The sequence below is a fragment of the Aphelocoma coerulescens genome, chromosome 7 (genome assembly GCF_041296385.1).
Source record: "Aphelocoma coerulescens isolate FSJ_1873_10779 chromosome 7, UR_Acoe_1.0, whole genome shotgun sequence".
Lineage (NCBI taxonomy): Eukaryota > Metazoa > Chordata > Aves > Passeriformes > Corvidae > Aphelocoma > Aphelocoma coerulescens.
Genome location: NC_091021.1, coordinates 31,081,364 through 31,097,819, shown reverse-complemented (window position 1 = coordinate 31,097,819; position 16,456 = coordinate 31,081,364).

Genomic DNA, 16,456 nt, shown 5'->3' with positions numbered 1-16,456 from the left:
TTCTCTGCAGGATAAGCTCTCCCCTCTGCTCTCTTTCTATCAATCTTTCTCTGAATTCCAGGGTAAATTCATCCTTCTTGAGAATGTGTGACCCACATATGCAGTATTCCAGGCAAGGACTTGTACAGACCTTGTGTGCTGGTAATGATATCTCGTTTTACTGTATCTGGGGAAAGTCCGTGCCATCCTTAGGTTACTGCTGCCTTTTTGATAACTGGAGCAAAGAGAGTGGCTGTCCCCACTAGCTCCCAGCCCCCAGTGTGTACCACAAGCTTCCAGCACTGTCTCCAGTGTCCAAACATGGGACTTTGCACTTCTCACAACATTTCATTCTATTTCTGCTGGTTCTTGGGGGAGGGGAAAAAAAAAAAAAAAGCTATGATTCTGTTCTCCACTGATCAAATCTCCTGAAAGCATCTCAGTGGCTAATGAAATAAATAAAATTTTGGCTTTTTGGGCCACTAAAGAAATGTCCTTAAAGAAAATCTGTCCCAAGATGTATCTTTGAGAAAAATGTTTATTAAGATCCTCACTTGCTGCTGTCTGCCTGTAAATTAATTCCCTATCAACCTTATTTGTTCATCTGTTGAGAAACAACTTTTCTAGCTTCACCAATGACTTCTTGTAAAGTGCTTTCTCAAGAGTACATTTCCAGGGAGGAGATTTACTGCCCTTGTGTTGAGGGTGTTTGTTGGCTTAGCCAAGGAGACACAAATCAGGTTAATCTGGCACGAAACTTCCTGGCAACACCTTGCAGAATTTTGCCTTGCCAGCCTTCCTTTTCAACTGTTTGGGACTCTGAACCTTTGTCTACAGAAATCAAAGCTGCCTTTCCTACTGTTTGAATAAGTCCATGAATCAAATCTTCCTTCTGACAGCAGCCTCTGAAGTGTCAAACAACTCACCATGTTCAAGTCTTTCCCAGATTTCTACTCTGTGTGTTGCCACCTCCCACCCCAGCCTTTTTTTCCCCCTAAAGATGGGGCAGACACTCCACTCAACCAGTCAGAGGTTAAGGAGAATATGAAATAACACTTGAATTTCAAAAAAGTTGTATTTGAAGGGAAGCTTTCTTTAGTTGCATGAAACCCAACTTTATTCACAAAACTGAAGAGTTTAAAAACTTAATAGAGACATTTCCTCTGAAGCATCAATCCACTTGTCCCTGCTCAGTGCACAGAATAAACTGGGCAAACACCTCTGCTGTGGCTGAGGTGGTACATCAGAGGCTACAGCCAAGTCAGCCCCAAACTTGGCTGAAATGAAGATGACATCTAGTACTGCCTGCTCACAGCACTCTGAGCAAAGGACAGACAGGAGATATCACTGGAGTGCAAACAGTAATCACCAAGGTGTCTTCAGGGCACACGAGCTGTATACGCACGCACACAGCTATTTAAGTGCTTTGTAAAATGTCTCACCTCCTGAACCACTCTGAACCAGGCACGGAGATTCTGCAAGCCAAGCAATTGTAGGGGAGGGAGATCCAGCAAAGACTGGCACTTTTATATAGGCAATAAATCCTACTTCATGAAGAAACATGTTGAGGTAAAATTGCCAGTGGCTGTTTTAATAAGTATTTATGATACATAAAGGGATTTGATTCATAAACGCAGTAATTATGTCTTTACTACAAAGCAGTACAAATATAAAGCCTCCTACCTACTACACTGAAACTGTAATTGCATCTCATTAAAGAATATAAGCAAATCAAAATTAAAAACTTGAGCGGGGGGAGAAGCTACCCAAAGTCTTGGTGGTTAGACATTATGGGCTTTGTGTTGTGCCATTCAATCAGCCTAAATACCTCATAAAATGGGGTGAAGCCCTGAACAACTGGGTGGTGTTTGGGCAGCCCAGAAGATGGTTTTGCTCACCTAGGCAGCAAGTTTCCAAGGAGATCTGTCCATATAAAAGGCAAAACAGAAACCTTGGGTTTAATCTCAGACAAGTGGGACTTCCACCAGAACCTTCCATGTGGCTGCAATTGCAGCATGCCAGTCATGGCAGAGCCACAAAGGAAGATTAAACCCTTCCTGATCCAAACATGGCTGAGGGATAGGCTGAAATAAGCATTTCAAATACTATTTAAGTGCACACATCTGAAGACAGAGTCTTTTGTGCTGTGGCAACAGAGAGGTGTAACATCACTGTATTCCCCTACTGCAGGCACCAGGTGGGTAAAGGGTGAATTAATGCCACATTGACTTAATAACAACCCTGAGGTTCAGGCACTGGTCACAGAGGTGCCAGAGCCCAGCAATGGTTTTGTCCTCCAGGGTGACCTCATTCCACATGGCCTTTACCAGGGTTCCTATTGCTCCTTACCAGGTCTTCTCTCAGCATCTCTGGAGTTTCAGCCTTTTACCCTCTGCTCCATTCATCAACATGGTTTTGGGGTGAGGGGTTCTCCCTCCTCCAACCCACACCTCATTCCTGGGCAGTTTAGGTCCCTGAAGGCACCAGGCTCTCCTCACTGTGTTCAAGATGAGTTCCTTGTGGTCCAGTACAGCTTTTATTGCCCCAAGTCACTTCAGGCCCAACATCTGCCCACCTCAGTGGCCAGCCCTGCTGTGAGAGCACCTCCACAGCATGGCTGGAGTAGTGTCGCAGTTATCAATGCAACTTTCCTACCAAATGTTCTTTGGTCTAATCGCTTTCTTAAACTACACAAACACAATCTCTGCACCACAATCAATTATTTAACAGAAAATGATGCATTGAGTTAGAAACTAAATACCATTTAATATGCTTCAGGAATTCTAATTGAGAGATTTCACTGTACTGCTAATGAAAACTTTAACTTTGCGGTGTTTTCAAATCTTCCTTGAATATAGATAAGCCAATATCTATATACATTCTTTTAATGTCCAGAATTATTTTGCCATTTTAATGTAATCAGTCTTTCTATTTTGAAGAGGATGCCCTTGTAGGTTATTTGTTTTCCTTCTGTTTTGCAAATTGTTCCCTTTTCAGGATTGTTTGTTTAGTGTCAAGAGGTTATTAAACAAACCAAGCACAGTCCTTAAACTAATCAGCTAGAAGTGACAATAGAGATCAGGAATAATTCAATATTAAAGAGGTTACTTTTAAAATTGATCTGAAAATGTAACGCATTGGGGGGAAGGGGAAGCACATGCACATCTCTTATTAAAGTTGAAAAGATGAGCTGGAGAGACCAGATGCCTTAAAAGCACAGCCAGGAGCCCCCATTGATGCAAAGAGTTGAGCCCCAACATACTACAGCCAATTTCCACATGCATACATGTTCTCCCCACTAAAGTGCTCAAGCAAAAACCCCACAGGCCTTGCAAGCAGGTGAGGGCTGCTTTTCCACCAACCTTTGCTATCATTGTTTACCAGTCTTTGGGATCTTTCTCTAAGTATTTCACATGCTACCACCACTTAGGGGGGACCCTGGCCCTTGAGCTCAACACTGCAACTGGTCTTTCTATGTTGTAAAGGTTGAGTGGTCTGTAAGTCTGGGTCTCTCCAACAGACAGTTCATTAGTTAATTAACACAAATCACTGTGGATCTCTGCCCATGCAACTTTTGGCACTTTTCTCAGTGTCTCCTCTGAAGTTTTTTCAGCATGCTGCCTTGAGCAGGGTGGTGTTCCCCCTGGTTTACACACTTTTTCCTCTCTCCTTCCACTGTCCCACAGCTGGTGAAAACACAAAAAGGGAACAAGAAGAAAACCATCCATTAAGGGACTTTCTGAAGGAGTTTTAGTCTGAGTCATTTTGGCTGGGTGCTAATTCTTGTGTAGTAAGGACCATACCTCTGCCAAGGACTCAGCGAACTCCTGGCACTGTAAGTAGTATTTTCCATCCCAAGGGCTTTACATCCTTTCCACAGACTTTTGCCGGTGGAAGGCAGTGTAGGAATGAGATCTGTGCTGGCCAAGTGTCCTCTTGCAGAAGCAGCTCCTCCAGGACCAGCAGCAGGTCACTGTGGCTGCCAACCTGCCCTGCAAAGCACCTGGAGATCAACCTCAGCAAACCACAGGCACCGCTGGGTTTGTCAGCAGTTACAGGCAGAGCCAGGCTGTTGCTAAGCACTTTCAACCCACCTGGCAGGTAGGTCATCCTGGACATTTCCCGATGGGACAGCCCTGTGGTGTCCTTTGGTGCCTCAGCACAATGTCACTGCCCTCGTGGTTCCAAAGGAGTGCTCCTTATCCTGGCTGTATCCACACATGCAGAGCACGGCCTCTCCTTGTGCAAGAGGACACAGCAGGCAGTTTGTGAAGTACACAGGAGCTACCTGCCCAGCACTGCTCACCCCACGAGCCCTCATGCCCACCAGCCAGCTATGAACAACTCTCATGTTGCCCGGTGTTTAATCAGTCCAGCACTCCTGATCGAAGCAGAGCAGAAAGCTCTGGTGTCCCTGGTTTCAAACACAACTGACATGTTGAATTAACATAAAATCACCCTTTCATCATAATTTTGGGCAAAAGATCCTCCAGCCAGGCTATTTATACCAAAGACACACAGCACAGAACATGGCGTGAGTCCTCTGGTGCCACTTGCTCGCGGTGCTAATTGTTTGGGAAGTGTCACCAGGATCATCCCTCTGCTCATGTTGTGACTGACTTTGGGAAAATTAATTTAAAGGGAGCAGCTGGTAACAGTCCTGATCTTTCAGAGGCAGCAGCGCCGTGCCTTACAGTGTGTTTCTGTCTTGCATAAGGATGCAACAAGCAGTGGCAGAGTCCCCATGCATGGGACAGACTTCTTGCATCTTTAAAAAAGAACAAACACCTAAATTTCACCTCTATAGTGCAGGAGATGTCTAGAAATCCCTCTCTGCACTCTCCATGTGCCCATCAGCAAGGGGCACAGCAAATAGCCTCCAGCAAAGCTGCTGCTGCAGAAACGGCTGGCTGGGCACTTTCACGATGCTGTAAGTTGGCTTGGGGGGGTTTTGAATATTTTTTTTCTTCTTGATGTCACTTGAAATCAGATTTAAGCTGAACTGAAAAAAATAAGCCATTCATAGGAGTAGATTTTGTAAATTTACTGGTCTCATTGAACTTAAAACTTCCCTGTTTATTTAAAGCAGCTGAGGGGAAGGAAGGAAGAGTGGAAGGGCAAAATCAGACAACAAAGCTTCTGTTGTAAGCCTGGGTAGGGAGAGCTGCTGTCTATCACAGACAGGGACTCTTAAAAGCAGAAATTATATAACCACTGAGGCAACCAAAAACCAAGTGCTATTTTCCCTTTTTAAGATATTCGGGGTACAGTTGTCTTCAAAATAGGGAAATAATATATGCATTAAGAAAAACCTGCAAACCCAAGTGAGGAATAGGACACTGAAAAGAGGACAAACACCACAATCTAAGTCACTTTCTTTGTTACAAACCCGGGATAAACAAAGCTGTTTAATAAATATTGATATTGTTTGTACATCCTGCTTTTGGAAATGAATAGCAAAGTGATGCTCTAGTCCCTTTCCCCCTCTGAAGAGACACTAAGCTCAACACTGTGCATCTATATGCACCCCAAACTGTTTTTTGAAGAAAGCTGGAAAACAAGTTCACAGCAACATTAAAATATCCACAACAGCTTTCACAAGTGTTTAGCTGACACCACCCTTTACCCATCTGTCTGTTTAATGCCTAGGAAAATAAGGCTTTCCCAGCATGGAATAATCATGGCAATGATTATGCTGGGACCAAGTGTTTTGGGACCAAGGAGTTATTGCAAGGTGGCTCTGAGGGTTCCCTTGGATAATCCCCTTGGGCAGGACAGGGTGCACTGCTGTACCTCTAAAGGCTCCTTGGCAGACCCGAAGCAGGTTCACTTTCTATCTCAAACTGGTCTTTGTTTTCCTTGGGACAACTCTAACAAAGCCTTCCAAGCTGGGTCTTGGCTTCATGTTTCACTCTACTACCACAGACCTGATATCCCTTTCCCTCCCGTGTCTCCCACCTCTGTCCTATGTAAAAGCTCATCCATTGCTACAGACTCAGCTTCCCTTCAAACTGCTGTCCTCCCAAAAAAGATCTGTGCCCAACAGCCAGCCCCCCACACTGTCTCTAAAAAGGGACACAGTGACATTCCCACAGCAGTGTTTGGTCTTGCTCGTTCCTGCTGAAGCTTTTTAAACATGTGTCAATGTGTTCTGTAAATATTGAAGCAAAGCTCCAAGGCAGGGAGGCACATCCCCTGCAGTCACAGGGCTGCAGTGCAATGAGCTCACCCGACCATTCCACCTGGCATCCTAACGGTGTCCCTTAATTCACAACACCCCCAAGAACACACAGAAACCACCATGGAGATGGCAAAGGCACAGTTAAACCACCTCCAGGCTCCTCTCCTGCTACCAACAGGAGCCATCAAGCCTGTCCTAACTCTGGCCGGCATCTCCAGCACCGCCATCGGGAAGAGAGGCTTTTTTCCCTCCTGTCTCCGCAGGCAAGGACGATGCTCCCCCAGCACCAAGGGTACTGCTGCCACATCAGGAAGCTGACTGCTGGACAGATCCCGCATTTTCCCCATCCCACTTTCTTCAGAGTCCCTGCAGCAGAAGCCTGCAGAGCAAGAGGCCAGGTGACATCAGGGGGTGCCTCTTGTTTTGCAGGTTTGTATTGCAGAGGCTCTGCAGAAGACTGGATGAGGAAAACACAGTGATCCTACAGAGGAAATGCTCATTTCTTCAAGGATGTAAAAATAATGAGCATAACCCTGCCAAAGCCTATTGTCCCAAAGAGTGCTGGAGCACTGGACTCTGCGAGGTCCCAGCAGGTCAGCACCAGTGCAGCACCCCAGCAGTGCACAGGGGATGGGCACCAACAGGGCTGGTTTCCTGTTCTCTGCTGGAGCAAAAGGCCAGGTTTCAGTATGTTTGGAGCAGGCTGCCAGCACTTCCACAAGATATTTAGCCATTTTGAGTCTTACCAGTCTTACAGCTTTGAGTCTTACAGCTTACAGTGCTGTAGGTGAACTTTTCTTTCCTTGTTTTTGGCTTGAAATTGAATTCCAGACCCTTATGCATATTTTCATCAGATACTCTCCTTGAAAACACCCAAGGAGTTCCCTGTGATTAAGCTGGAGCAATTTAACAGCTTTGACAGGCTGGGCAGGAGGGCAGCTTCCCCTTCAGCTGGAAGGTTCCTCTTTACACCTGATGGGTGGTAACCATCTACAAATCCTGTAATTGCTGTACCAATTCAAAGTCTGGCTCCAACGGGCTCCAGTGGCTCAGACCTTGAGGAATCCACCTTCCTGGAGGTTCAAGCTAACACATTTGCCTTCTCAATTCGATCGCCCCACCCATGAGGGGAGAACTCCCAGCTGATGGGACAGTTGCTTTCTAGACCACCCTGGTTCAGTCATTTGCAATCACAGAGCCAAGCCCTGACCTCCATTGGCAGTTGCATTTCCACCATCAGCTCCAGCATCCTTGCCATGACAGTGACAGCAGCTTCTTATTTCAGGATATGTCTGGCTGCTCTTTGCCAAGTGCCAACCCTCATCAGGAGAAGAACGTGGCTGGTGAGCGAAGGTGCTCTGGACCACAGCCCCAGCTGCCCTCTGTCACCCTGCACTGAGGTAGGGAGAGCAAGGGGTGAGTTACACACGCCAGGACAGGGAAGGAGAGTGGAAAGCAGGAAACCCTCTGACATCCTTGCACAAGCACAACACACTTCTGGACCCACAGCCAACGCACCCTCGATGCTCACTGTGCAAACAACAGTGCTGGAAAGTACATGCCCCAGCTGTTTGTTTTCTCTGCTAGTCAGATGATGACATGATCCACTAAAAACTACCTTTTAAATGTGCACGTCTCATTTAAACTACCTGGGGGTGTTTAATTATGGCTTAGCTCTAGCACACACTGCTGCATCTTATTTTATATAAGTGCCTGGGTGAAGCCCCAGGCTCTGTGCCCTCTCCTGCACTACACCACTGGGATTACATAGGGATGTACATAACGGATATTTACAGTGCCCTCTGCCTTCCCCTGCTCTCCCTAGAATAATGCAGTGCTGAGCATCATTTATTCTGTATATTTTTTATCATCACCTTATCAGCTTCTCTGGTGGTGGAGAGGTAATTTGCATTTATCAGCTTCCCTTGAAGAGAAAGCAAAAATTAACATTCAGATGTAGGTAGAACAAGAAGTAGAAGATAATATAACACTCTTTGCTCTCACACTGACCATGCATCATCCCTCCCTAAGTTTTTGTCCACTAAGCTTTGGGAGAGGCAGTGTGAACGTTTCCTCTGAAACAGCAGCTGGGGGCAAAACCATCGAGCCCAGTCAGTGTGTAAACAAACCACTACACGAGGAAGCCTGGTGGGTGTCTGCATCAGCAGGTAATGCTTGATGCACTCTTCTTCACCATCCCCTTACATGTTCATCAGTGTTCCTTACACATAGAGCATTATTTGCATTGCACTCTGATTTTTTGCAGGTGACAGACCCTCACAGCTCTAATCTCTCCAGATCACACTGGTTTGCCTCAATCTTGATGTGCTTTTTACCTCTCTAATTTTGGGGTGAGATCAAGGATGAAATTACACCTGAGAGATACCCTTCATGGAGGGTAAGTGCTGAATAGAGGGGTGGGGGTTTTCTGGTTTAGTTTAGTTGGCTAAAAACCTACCAGGAATATTTTTTAAAGGGTTCACCCTGAGGATTGCTATTAGCAGAAGTTTCCTCACTCTGCACCAAAATTTGAGAATCAGAAGGCTAAAAGAGCCATGTCAAACCATGCTCTTTTTTCTCCCTCCTTGCTCTATGCAATGTGGAAGAGGCTAATGCTGATTTGCATTAAAATCATTTTAATCAGCAGACCACACAGACCCCTTTTGAAGAAGGTGGGAGTTCTGCCAAGGTTTCACCCTCTCTAAAGCACAGCCTCACTTCCTCACCCTCCGGCTGCATGGACTCCCACTGCCTGCACAGGCTAAAATAAAACTATCCCGTGGAGATCCCACACCTGTGGCTTCTCCCAGGTGGCACAGACTGCACCAAATCATGCAAATTTGCAGTGTGGTTATTTGACGCTGAGACACTCTCCCTTCTCTATTCCAGACACGTGTTTCTCAGAGGCACTGTAGTACTTGAAAAGGCAGGGCTTGGCCACCTGCACCAAAGCATGGACTGCCCCAAACACAAAGCAAAGTGACCTGTATTGCTCTCTGGGTCCATGCTTGGAGATCTCCTTTTCTCCATAGGAGCTGAAAGGAGAGAGCATGAGACAGCTGGGAAAGCCCAGAGGTAGCAGCCGTGTTCCACCGGACTGAAGGACAGTCACAGCTGAGGAAGTGATGGGATGGCACTTCAGATAGAGAGGAAGAGGAACTGCTGTGCACAGCAGAGATCAGTCATCACTGCAGGACAGTGGTGTGGACACCGACCTTGCACGTGGTTTGGGAAGCAAATGAACTCGTGGAGGAAATAATATAAAGTCACCACATCAGGCTCAGAAGGTCTGAGCCAGGTCCCAGAAAGCTGAGACCAAGGAGCACTGGAAATGTGACAGTCAGCTTGTGGGCAGGGTGATGGCAGTGAGCTGGGCAGCTCTGCTCCAGCCATGTTTTCACAGACACCAGAGCACAGAGGACAAAGTGTGTGCTGGCAGAGCTGAGATGAGTAATCCCACCAAATTTTTTGTGATTTGTCTACCTAGAGACACATATGGGTCATGGTCTATTTCAGTTATATAGGTGGAAAGTCACAGACTCACAGAATCACAGAACAGTTAAGGTTGGAAGGGACCACTGGAGGTTATCTAGTCCAACCTCTCTGCTCAGGCAGGGTCCCCTAAAACACGTTACTCAGGATCGTGTTCCAGCAGCTTTTGAATAAAACCCAGATAACTCCGTGAGTTACAAATAGCTCTACAGCCCTGCATGCTGCTATCACCAAAATAAATGCAGTCCCTGTGAGCCAAGAACAAGGCTGGACAGCACCCCAGAGAGAGGCTTCCAGGAGAGGCTGGAGGAGGAACCTTCCATCGGGCAGAAAAAGCAGGCATGGCTGGAGACTGCCTTTACACCTGTACTCTGCTGGCATCTTGCAAGTCCATCAGCCTTGAAGAATGTTCCAAGCTACACTGCTAATGCCAGATTTTCATCAGTGTTACTATTGGGCTGCACAGATGAGCTGCCCACAGGTCAGTCCAGCCTGCTGTTGGTGACTGCAAGTGACACCAGACCCGAGGTGTGCAAAAGCAGGAAAATCTGCCACACTATTTCCCTGTGCCAAGCCTAACTCCATCTCTCTGTTGATCACTTTATTGACACAACTGGGAAGTCCACAAATCCAATCAAACAGCGAGGAAGAGCCAAATATTACAAAACTACCAGATGAGTAACAGAGAAGAGGAAAAATAAACTTTTTTTTTTTTAAATTTAAGCCCAGAATCAATCTGGGAGGGATATGTAATAAATATATTAAGCAGATGTATGTATAGTTCTGCAGTACCTCCAACAGCTTTATCTGACATGAATTTCTAATGCAATTGAATCTGATTTCACTTCCCAATGATCTCATCTCAGTCACTGTCATACATCCCACTGCTGCCCCACCGTGTGATGCCAGCTCAGCCGAGCGCCAAGGCAGCAGTGGCTGAAGGCACTGCATCCTCCTCTGATGGGCTCAGCTCTTCCAGGCGTTGGGACCTGCCCTGCTCGGCTGCGAGAGACGCGGGGCCTGGCGGCAGCTGATGCATCACAGGAGTCACTGTTTGTGACTCTTAATGAAGTGTGAGTCAGCACCGCCCCTGTAAACCCTGTCCTGCAGAGCCTTAAATACAGCAACTCTGGCCCGGGATGGAAACAAGAGTAGTCAGACCCTCGTGAATCAACTGAAGATGAGACTTGAAAAGCGTGAATGTTTTTACAGTGGGGGTTCTTTTTTCTTTTGAAAAAATATTATCATTTTTCCATTTGATGATCTGAGTTGATAGGAGGGAAAAACAAAAAAATCCACAAGCAGGATACGCAGACTATGCCGCCCCCTTTCCTTTTATATCTCAAAGATTGCTTTCAATGAACACTGTATTTTCCACATGTAGAATTGACACATCAAATCTGGAAGTGCATTAGGACTTGAAGAGGAGACCTCAGAAAGCCCCCACAAAACCAGAGATGCTGGACAAAGGGGCTACAGGAACAGGAAAATTAAACAGCAGGGATACAGGGATACATAACATTGAGATAAACCTCTGCATCACTCACACAGCTACCAATGGCGAGTTACATAGGAAAATGCTTTGGGTTGTGCTGGTTGTTTTCTAACAGACAGTTTGCAGATTACACAGATTAAAAAAAAACAGTAAAAAATTCAGAAGCATTCTGACTTGGTGTGGGACAGTATGGTGAAAACACTGCATGTTTAGTCCCGCTTGGGGTGAATGGAGCTGTGTGCTGGTGCATCAGGTACATACACACAGCACTCCTGGAGCTCAGAGGTGTTTAAGTTTCTCTTATTCATGACTTCAAAGGGACCTGAGTGTTAGATGCCTGCTGATCAGCAGGTCCATATGTCCATCTTCTTACCATAGATGCAAAAATAACGTGCTCAGACAGATGCCAAAATAATATGCTCAGATTTGTAGAGGTTATGCCAAAAGAGCACCCAATGTGGTGAGAACACCTTTGCATTCAGTAGAACTTCGGGGGGCTCTGGACATCATGAGCTCTGGCAGTCTGGAGCTATGACAGCAGGGAACTCACTCCCTGCAAGAGTCCTTCCATCAGCATCACCTTGCCCACATGCCACCACCCCATGTACATCCACCTGCCCTTCCAAAATAGACCTAACAGAGATGTAGTCACTCTGGTGTGCAGCGAGAGCATTGCTGGCTGCACAGAAACACACCAAACTTCATTTTTCGAGGGCTCTATTACAGGCGGGCAGATGGGTGTATATATCTCTGCAGATCCATGGAGAAAGGAAAGGTGATGGAAAATCAATAGTGCATATGGTCTGAGGAGTCACCTGGCTCAGCTCCCTGTCCCAACACAGCTGTGTTACAGCCAGATCTGATGGATGTCTAGTGCACTCTTAGGGTCCTTCTGTGCCAGAGACCCAGCATTCCCAGGCAACCTGCTTCCACACCTCACCATCCAAAAATTTCCCTTTCTCTTTAACCTTGCTACTACATCTCAAGGCCCTCACTCTTTCCTATCCAAAATTATCTCAGTAACACATTTCCCTTCCTCTGTTGTCCTTAAGGACCATCCTTCTTGACTTTCCAGCACATGTCCTGCCACGCACTGCCTCCAGGTAGAGGCAACTCGCATCTCTGTAATTCTCTCCTGGTATTTTTACATCTATTTCCTCTGTTTTGTCAAGGCCACTTTAAGGTTAATCCTTTTCTCTGCTTTTATGCAATCTGCAGATTTAACAGACAGGTCTTCTACTTAATGAGTCCCAGCACTAACGATGGCACTGACCAGAGCAGAGCACAGGACACACTGGCCCTGTCCCACACAAGACTGTTTCTCCTGGCAAGGTACCATCCATAACTGATCTCTTGGTACAATACCCAGCAGGCTTCGAATTCACTGTATTCATCCAAATCATATCATCAATATTTAGAATATTTCCACAGTTGTTTTGAATGTAATTTGCTACAGTTGCAGATAATTTTCTTATTTATCAGGAATAAAAGAGAGGAAGGAAGAAGACATTCACATCTGTTAAATCCACGGTTTTCTCTGCGTTACCTGATGCCAGCTCTGATGCCTGCCTAAGGAATTGCCACCCACAGAGAAGCCTACAGGGAAACACATGCCAAATCACCGGGCCACTCTGCCCCTAGAAGACTTGTCCTTGTATTTGTGCCTTGCAGAAAGGTCTGAGAACAGAAATGGACCTCATTTTGCAGACAGAGGCAATTGCTCAATCCTACCCCAAAATCATCTTACTCCTCTCACTTCACTCCCTTCGACCACCAGTTTGTAAGAGCTAAGACAAATTTTTAAAAAGTCAGCTCTGCCATTGTCCATACTTCCATTTGACAGCACAATTAATGGATTTTTTAGGCCAGAGGGGACTGTTATGTTCACCTCGTTTGACCTTCTTAAGCAATTCAGGCTCCCGTATTTCACTTGGAGATTTCCAGAAGTGAACCAAGTGATAAATACATACAGATACCTCAAAAACATCCCTGCCTACCTGACAAGTTTGCTTTTCTATTGCTTGGAGTAAGTGGCTTGAGAAATCTAGTATGAAGAGCAAGCTCCATTTTTCAATTTAAAGTCTGCTGAAATACCCAGGTTTCCGGTGGCTACAAGCTGGCATAAATTGATTCCCCAAGCATCTCTCTTCCGTGAAACAAACTGCTTCCCATTTAAGACCCATCTAGAAAGCAAAGCTTGGCAGTCCTATTAGTCCACTAACAGAAAAGAAAAAGTAAAAGGACAGCTTGTGGTTAGGTAGGTAGTTAGTGCACTAACTCGGAAGAAAATTAGCTTGGACAAGCTATCAAGAATTCTGCTTTACCGTCGTGCCTGAAATCAAATATGCTATCTTTGAAATCAGAGATAGCATCTTGTATACTGTTCATCTTCCATTCTCTAAAGCTGTCATACAGCCTCTGCATACATGGGCACCAAATGCACCTAAAATTGCTTCAGTTTTACCTTGCTTTTTTTTTTTTTTCCCTTTGGAATGATGGCAGTGGGAACAGGAAGAGCAAATCTGATTTGCATTTATCAGAAAACACCAACCACAAATTAATTCAACAACTGTGTATTTGATTGGTGCTGTTCTGAACTAAAAGCACATCGCTACCATGCTCTGCTCCAGAGGCTGTGTGTATCAATACAGAGGTTTATTGATTATGCCAAGACCAAATCAAATGCCATCCTGAGAACAGCAACAAAAAAATCACCACCACAAAACCCAAACCCAAGGTTAAACATAACCTTGTTCCTGCTTCACCAAAGCTACTGAGCCCCTGCCCATCCACTTTGATGGGGATCAGAGCAACCCCACGCAGAACATCTACTCTACAAGCCACATGCCTTTTCTAGAGCCCTTCCACATTGAGAGCAGACCTGCCACAGACCCGGTGAGGCAAAGGAGTCCAAATGTAAGAAAATACAGCTACAAAGTGTCATGTAGGCAGCCCTCTCAATTAAACATTCCCAGACTAAGAGCCAATCATTCCTTACAATGTCCTCCTGATTTTGCTGCTTTAGGGAAGGATGCTGCAAAATATTTGGGCAGAACTTATTCTGATGCTGCAAAAGGCAGTTTTAGGCAGAGAGTCACCGCAGGGTTCAGCGGTCAAGGACTCTTCTTCTGCCCTAAGATGCCAAAACAATGTTCCCCTGGAAGAGAGAAAGTGTTCCATCTCTCAGAAGCCTTCCTGTCCTGTCTCCCTTCTCCTAGCTTAGAACAAACCTTGAGGAAAGATTATTTAGATTGCCCCATCAGATGCAAATTAAAGCTAAGGCAGCTTTAAAGAACTGCCTGGCTTTGATCCAAATACATATTTCCTTTACAATCTGTTTCTATTTGCATCAGTTTCAGCCTTTTTTTTAGGATCAGCTGGAACATCTTTCTTTTTTTTTTTCCACTGTAATTCTGGAAGCAATATAAAGTGCATATAGCCCTTGAGACACAGCCTATGCTCAGCAGAGACACATTTCTGTGTGGTCTCCCTACCCCCCTCCCCCCTGACAGCCAAGTTTTTGGAAGAACCTGGTGGAGTGATGTGATTCACCCAGCCTGTAACAGTTTAACTGGGATCACAGCAGGGCTCTTACTATGCACAGCAGTATCTTTTGGAGGCTTCACAGGGTACGCCGTCAATATGTAATAACACTGCATCGTGAATTATGGAGTTGCTGGAATCAATGGGATTTTGCATATTAATTGCAAACACACCCAAAAAGACAAAGGAATTTATTGGCTTAATTAGTGTTTCAGCTCTAATAGCATTCAGGCTTCATTCTCACACAAATTGATAAATAGCAGCAGTGTTACTCCTCAAGGATGCTTTGCCTTTTGAGAGGGGAGGCTGAAGTTTACGATCTGAGCTCTCTCTCAGCTGCGGTGATGCACTCAGCAGGGGCTTGGAGGAGTTGAGTTTCAAAGGTATTTGACACCTCTCTTTCCTAAGCAGGTTGCTAGATGTCGGCAAAAGGAGCTGCCCTGCCCTCTCGGGGTGTTTTTTCTGAAAGACATTTACACAGTGACACTGACGGGGCAGGACGAAGAAATTGACCTGAACCATTTCCACCTTTAGGGTACAAAAACTGAGATTCATCATCTTACATCCCCAAACACTACTTAACCAGTTGCCACACTGGCAATCCGAGGGAAGATACATGTACTGTACTTATGGATTGATTCTGACTCCAGTGTGAAAAAAACTAGGTGTGAAAAGAATTAGGTAGGTGTACCTGGAAGCAAACTTTGGCCCTTGGGCTCCCAGCTCCCAAGAAGCACAGCTCTGTGAAAAATAAGGTGCTAGAAGAATGGGAAGCAAATGTCAAGAATTCAACTGTATACCAAAACAAAACAGAGAGATCCACCTGGATCTGATCTCCATCACCCCCTGCATTCACATGCTGCAGCACAGCATGACTGACACGAAGCTTCAGGAACAGCATTACAATAATGAGGGAAGAGCAAGACACCACCTGAAAAGCAGCTTCCTCCCTAAGGACTTGAAACATTTTCTGCATTATCATACCACCGAAATTGCACCTTAAAGCTAAGATCCGATGAAGAATCATTGTTCATAAAGCCTGTGCTCACATCTTCAAACAAGTTATTCTCATGGGCATTCCTCCCCGCCCCCCGCCCCATTCTCAGCAGCAGATCTCTCCTCTTTGGGATGGGGATCACATCACAACACTTAAGTGATAAGCAATTTGTTGACAAAGAGAAATGTCACCAAGAAAACATTTCAGCTGTATTCAAGACTGGGGCTGGATAGTTTTTTTTGTTTGTTTTTCTAGACAAGATCTGGCAGCTGCAAGTAAAACGAAGAGCCAGGATCATGTGAGTGTGCCCTCGCTGGGAGGCGCGCAGTCAAAGGCTGCAGGCAAGCCATGCTCTCTGTGTCACCATGCCCACAGAGCACTGGAGGAAATAATCCTGCATTAATAGGGCAGCAGATCATAGAGATCAAGCAGGCCTTTTCTGTTTCTACCCTAGTTCGTGCCAAAAAAAAACAAAACGGGAGCAAGTGCACAGAGAGAGGGATATACCATCAGCCCCGTGAAGAAAATCTACTCCCATTTATTAGGATATAGAGAGACCTGTGCCACACAGCTGAATGGTTAATTCAGGCTATTTTATGATTGGAAGGACCCAATTTGTGGGCATTTGTGGCTTTTTCTGCGAGGAAACAGGATTATCACTCACAGCTCCCTCTGAATTACACTCTGCAAAAGCTTGAGAGATCCTGCTGAGCACTCTCTGGAAGGGGCCAGGACACAACAGTGGCTTGGCACCCTTCAGGTTGTCACC